Genomic DNA, 6,255 nt, shown 5'->3' with positions numbered 1-6,255 from the left:
ATATATACATATATACATATATATATATAAGATGTTCTAAGAATGACAGCTAAATTCACTGCCATGTACTACTGTTGATATAAAAAGTTTGAATACTAGATGAATGGGATCTCATACAGTATTCTATGCACCAAAAGCCGCAAACCTTAAGGATATGAATTGTTAGTGACCCCATTGCAGCTTTGCTAGTAAGTGTTGCAGAGCCATAAAAAATCCTTTTAAAAAAGATGGTGACCTTGGTGCTAAATGTGAAGGCGCACGGCTTTAAATGGATTCAGTCGTCATACGGATCAGAATTAGCCTGTATCCAGCTGGGGTCAACTAAGGGGCCACTTTCTCTTTATCGACAACCTACTGAAGGTCAAAATTGCAGGAGACAGGCTTTCACCTTCATGTAAACTAGTGACACATCGTGTGTTGGCAAAAGTCCTAAGCAGATGACCTTGGTCCCCTGAAAGCTGGTCCGCACTCTTGGGCTACCTCTGCAATGTTTACAAAGCAGCTCAGGGCGTAAAGGGGTTGGGATCGGAGACCTAGAATATGGAGTGTTCTGCCCCACCGCGGGGCTAGCAGCTTTCAAAGCCCCCTTGGCGCAATTTCGGAGCCGATTCATTCCCCAACAAAATCGGGATCGTCCAAGTTCAGGCACGTTCCTCGGTTGGGTTGACCACGGGACTCGCCAACACTCCAGAGGGCTCCAGGGCGTTTCCGGAGTGTACCGCCTGCTTTCTGTCGGGCCACAGACCACGGTGGCTCAAAAGAGGCATCGCCCCCTCTTTCCAATGCCAATATGGCGACCAACCTGGTGGGACTCCGAGGAGGCGCTAGCTACTTCCCCTTCCCAACAGCCCCTGCGCTGGCGACGACGGCAAGCAGGAGGGGAGCGGAGCTGGCGGTGGAGGGCGGGGCAGAGCGCGGCGCCCTCCCGCCCGCACACCGGCCCCGCCCCGCGTCCGTGCGTCCAGGCCTGGAGCCCTCTCCCGGCCGGGTGGCGCGCGCTGCCTGCCGGGATACTCGGCCCGCCCAGCCAGTCCTCCCCGCTTACGCCGCGGCCGCGAGATCCGCGTTTTTCCCAAGATGGTGGCGCTGGGCTCGGGGTGACTGTAGGAGACGATAGAGCCCGACTCGCCTTCGCCGGAACCTCGACACACCGCCCTTCTCTTGCTCGCGCACCCCGCCTCCGCGTAGCCTTCCGCCGGCTCGGGCGCCCGCCATCAGCCGCCGCGCCGACTTGCGCTTCACCTCTGCCGACCCGGCGCTCACGGCCGCGGGCGGCGGCGCCTCTCTCGGCTCTACTTCGGGGCTGTACTCGGACCACCTCGCACCTAGCCGCGGCCAGGCGGGCCGCGTAGCCCCCCGGTGCGGACAGGCAGCGGCGGAGCGGCGGCTGGCGACGAGCGCGGGGTTTTCTGCGGCCCCTGCGCCTCCTTTCCCGGTCTCGGTCTCCGGAGAAGGAAGCGCGGGTCCCGCATGAGCGCCGGCGGTGGCGGCAGCGAAAGGGAACGAGGCGGTGGCGGGCGGAGGCGGCGGGTGAGGGCTGCGACGACCAGTGAAGCGGCTGCTGCTGCTGCTGCTGCTGCTGCGGGGGCCGCAGCCCAGGCGCGGGGGCGACGACAGGTCAGTGTGGCTGAGGACCGGGCCTGGGCCGGGGCGGCCGGGTGGCACCTCCCATCGTCCCCTCGGCCGCCCAAGTCCCCTTTCGGGGCAGGCTCCGGCGAGGGTAGGGACGCCCCCACCCCCGCCGGGGCGAGTGTCTGGGGGCGCGCGCGGTCTGGAGAGGCCGGTGCCAGAAGTAGGCCTCTGCTAGCAGCGGCTGTTGCTGCTCCTGCCGTGACTGTCAGTCCTGGCTGGGCGCCGCAGGGAGGGAGGGTTTTGTCGCCCGAGGGGACACGAGCGGGCCCGGGGCGGGGCGTGCTGGCGATCGAGAGGTGGCCCTTCTTGGAGTGGGGCTAGCAGGGCCGGCCTGGGCCTCAGGCTGGGAACGGCGGGCCTTTTCCTTCCAAGGGGAGCTCTTCCTTGCTGTTTTCGAGGTTTTGGCCTTCTTGGTGAAGAAATATTTAGACGTGTGCTTTGGTGGGTTGGGGTTTTGGGGGTGGACTGGTGGGGAGGGAGGGCGGATGAAGTGTTAAATCAAGCCCAAGGGTTGTGTTCACAGATTACTCATCGAGATTCTGAAATTAAACGTGAGCTACTGGGTTTGCTGGAGACTATTAAATGCAAACCTGCAAACAGTTGGCCCTTTTTTTTTTTTTACAGTTGAGAAAATGAAAAGGACTCGTCATGGTATGGAGGATTTTGTTGGTAAAGTCAGAATTTAATGCGACAGATGTTTTGATCCATAAAATTGTTAAAAATAATTTTAATACGACGCTGGTTGGTTAATCTTAGAATCCTTGAAAGATAATTTAGTTTCCGAATTTTTTAAAACGTTCTGTGGATATGTTAAAAAAGAAACATTACAAAGTCTGTTATTATATTTATTAAGTGGCTAGGGTGCCGTCGAAAATGTCAGCTAATGGCATATGGGATTTACAGTCCGAAGTTACCCTCCATCAATCAGAAAGGAATACAGGTATGACCCATAATTTCAGATCATTCCACTATCTGTCATATTGAGAGAAGCAGCAGATTACCCCAGAATTTTGTCTGGGGTCAGGGGGAGAAGGGGGATTGAAATGGAAACGACCTAAAGTTCAGAAGTACAACTGTTAAAAAGTTACTTGTGAAAGACACTTGAGATACCCAGTAAATGTTGTCAAGTGATTTGGACAAGAGGGCTGAGAAGTGTTTATCTTACACCTCTGACGAGTAAGTACCCTTACTTAAGAGATTATTTTGTAAAGCATGTAAAAAAGTTTAGAGTTTAGGAAGATAGAAAGAAGTGGAAATAACTTTGGAATTAGACCCTGCTTGTAAATCTGAACTGCTTATCACATTTTTAATGAAAAAATACAATATTAATGATGGTGCTGCTAAATCCAAAGAATGACCAGAAGCCCATTAAAGAAATTATTAATCATGACAAAACAGAAACAAGAAGTAGCTTGAAGAAATAATGATCTCAGGACTTCCCTGGTTGGCCAGTGGTTAAGACGCTGGGCTCGAAATGCAGGGGGCCGGGGTTTGACCCCTGGTCAGGGCACTAGATCCCGCATGCCACAACTAAGAGCCCGAATGCCACAGCTAAAAGATCCCACATGCCGCAGCTGTAACCTGGCGTAGCCAAATAAATAAATATTAAAAAAAAAAAAAGACTTAAACTCCTGTGGCACTAACGGAATGCTTTAAATAGCAAACCAAAAACAGTTTTAAAAAAATTTAAAAATTAGAACGTAAACTATGAAAGTCTTATTGTGTCAGTATTTACTAAGTAGCATTAATGTGCTGAGTAGCATGTACACCATCTTCTGACATTGCTGGGTTACTGAGGAGTTTACACAGAGACACAAATTACAATGTTCTGATTCATTTTCACAGGTTTTATATGCTGCTTGTATTTCATATCTCTTAAATTTACACTTTTTTTCATGGCTTAAAAAAAAGCTTCTTAAATAAGTAGTCAGAAGCGAGAGGAAGACACATTCTCATCCAACTTGCCCAGTCCATTTAACAAGATTTGTTGGGTACCTACAGTGTCTTTGACACGTAACATTTAATGTTTTATTCCTTAAACCATAGATCACTTCTAAATGACTCCTCCTCTCTCCCCTCCAAAAACAATCCTCTCTCCCCTTAAAAAAATATTTGGAATAATTTGCTGTTTCTCTCAATATGCAGTCAGTGGAATAATATAAAACTATGGATCATACCTAAGTTTTTCAGCCCAAACACTTAAAGTAAGTGTCTGTTTTCTTAAATGATTACTGGTCATGTTCTTCAGTCATGTTTTGCCCTTTTGTTTAGACCTGTAGTTGTATAGGTCAAAATGTAGAAACATGACATTAAGTATACATATGCAGCTGTTAAAAAATAAGTTTTATGATTTTTATGAGTGAAGACTAATTTTCAGAAGTGATTTTTCAAGTAAAATACTTGGGTAAAGTTTTAGATGCTCTTTTCATAATGATTCAGGATGACAAAATTTTGGCTGATTTTGATAGTCCCTGCTCTCTCCCCACTGCAAATGTAAAGGTAAAGTATAAAAACCAAAGACATTATGGTATGTATAGTGGAACTAGCTTTGGAGTTAGATCCTGCTTTTAATTCTGGCTTACCCTGGTTGTCTGACCCTTGGCAAGTTAGTTAATCTCGAGCCGCAAGTTTTGTCATCTGTAAAATGGGGTGGTGAGACTAACTCAGAGTTGTGAGGATTAAAGCATGTGCAATGCCTAACACATAGGCACTTAATAAGTATTATCCTTTGAAGTCTTCCTACCCAGTTTTTCTGAATGTTCTCAAAGCACCTTATAGACAGTGGACTCTAACATATTATCCTTTACATTGTTATTTTGCTTACTGGCTTTGAACTCACTTTTTAAGGACAAGGACTTCTAGTGTTTACCAGAGAGTATGTTACCAGAGTATGGATGACTTAGTTATCAGCTAACATTTATTAGGTATCTACTGTGGCTACTCTGAGCTGAGCTTGGTGTAGGGGCTATAAAGACAAGACTCGTGTCTCTGTCTTTTGGAAGTGTATAGTCTAGTGACTTTCTCCATATAACACTTTTTGTGAAACCCTGTCAAATAATGGAGCCGCATTCTCCTGGTGCCCTTCCACTCCTCAGGCAGTTCTATGGACTCAACACCTCCTACTCCCAGCTCCTGTTCTAAAGAATATTGTTTTACTGCTTCCTTTATACACTGTCTGGCACATGTTAGATACTTCATATCTTGGTCCCAATCCTCCACCCAGTGTCTGGCACATAGTGTGTTAGTGTTTGTGTGTATGTATATGTATAAAAAAAAAAATTTACTTTGGCAAGTTGCCTGTAAATACTCCGCTATTTTTCTGGGACAGTCATCATTCTGTCTTCTGGTTATAAATTCACAGAAGTTGTGAGCCTGAGTAGGGCTATTCCTGTTTTACACATGAGGAAATTGAAGTGCAGAGCTTTAAGATGGTTTTCTTAAAGTCACCAGGTGGCAGAGCCAGGGCACATTTTGAGCCTCCGGACTCCAGGTCAGGACTCTGCACATAATGGTACATGTTCTGTCTTACCTGTTAGGAGGCATGTTACTTTGCTTTGAGAATGCCCACCCACCTTATTGCAGTTAAGTGAGTATTTTCTATGCTATTAGTAGAAGGCAACCTTCAACAAGATGCCTTTTCTGACCATAGCAGTTACTGGAGGAAGTGGGGCTTTTTCTTCTAATAAAGAAAATAAAGTAAAATTACAGTAAGTGGAAATAGTGTTAATCTACAAGCCTATATCCTATGTCCAAAACATGAGATGTTTGAAATACTTAAAGATGCTACATAAATAGGTTTTTCCTTTTTCCTTTTTTTTTTTGGCTGCACCATGCAACGTGCGAGATCTTAGTTCTAGGGATCGAACCCACGCCCCCTGCAGTGGAAGTGCGGAGTCTTAACCACTGGACCACCAGGGAAGTCCCTATAAATAGTTTTTTAATGAGATTACTTACAAATACATGATAAATTTCTTTGCCAACTTTTCATTTAATCTCAAAATTGTCACAGTGCTTTGATCTGAGTTATCTGTTATCTTTAACATAAATACCATTATGGATAGTAAGTTAAAAAAAAAGATCATTAAGTATAAGGTCTATCTGAAAGTGAAATAAGGCTAGTACTTTTTTTTTTTTTTTTTTACTGTTGTTTGCACATGAGATTTAGCTGACAGTTATTACGGTTTGATTCTAAGCCTTGTGACTGTGAACGCCCTAAAATTATATGTAAAAATTTAAGTGCTTTAGAGTCTCAACAGGTTCTGTGAACGAAAGCCATGGAGAACCATTGATGTGGAGGAAGAAACACTAACTTTGGTGTCAGAAGATTGTGGGTTCATCCTTCTTCTCTAGCTTCCTAGCTGGGCATGAGTAGGCCATTTAGCTTTCTAAGCCTTGACTCTGTTCCTTCTGTCAAGTAAAGGTGATACTTGCTTTGTTTCTGAGGAATGATTTTCAAATGAGATCATTCTTGAAAAAGTAAATTAATGGTACTCTATAAAGTGACCTTATAACTGATTTAGTGACTTGCCCAAGAAAACATGTTGGTTAGTGGTGGACAGACCATTGGAACCTTAGTGTATTTTCATGCTTTTCTCTACTAACATTTTTAACTTTTCCATAGAA

The 6,255-nt window shown here is 45.7% G+C and overlaps 1 protein-coding gene across 2 annotated transcripts in view; it reads left to right on the top strand.

Annotated features, from left to right (window-relative positions):
* The first annotated feature begins 1,054 nt into the window (after nt 1–1,054).
* UBE3A (ubiquitin protein ligase E3A) overlaps nt 1,055–6,255 on the top strand; it is a 92,089-nt gene continuing 86,888 nt past the window's right edge. Inside the window, exon 1 of one of the 2 annotated variants that reach the window (XM_065872921.1) lies at nt 1,055–1,617. The gene's annotated coding sequence lies outside the window, so the exon portion shown is untranslated. The remainder of the gene's footprint in view (nt 1,618–6,255) is intronic. The other variant, XM_065872922.1, reaches the window with a different exon arrangement.

The sequence above is a fragment of the Phocoena phocoena genome, chromosome 2, assembly GCF_963924675.1.
Source record: "Phocoena phocoena chromosome 2, mPhoPho1.1, whole genome shotgun sequence".
In the NCBI taxonomy this organism is placed as follows: domain Eukaryota; kingdom Metazoa; phylum Chordata; class Mammalia; order Artiodactyla; family Phocoenidae; genus Phocoena; species Phocoena phocoena.
This window is presented reverse-complemented; position numbering and strand designations above follow the sequence as displayed.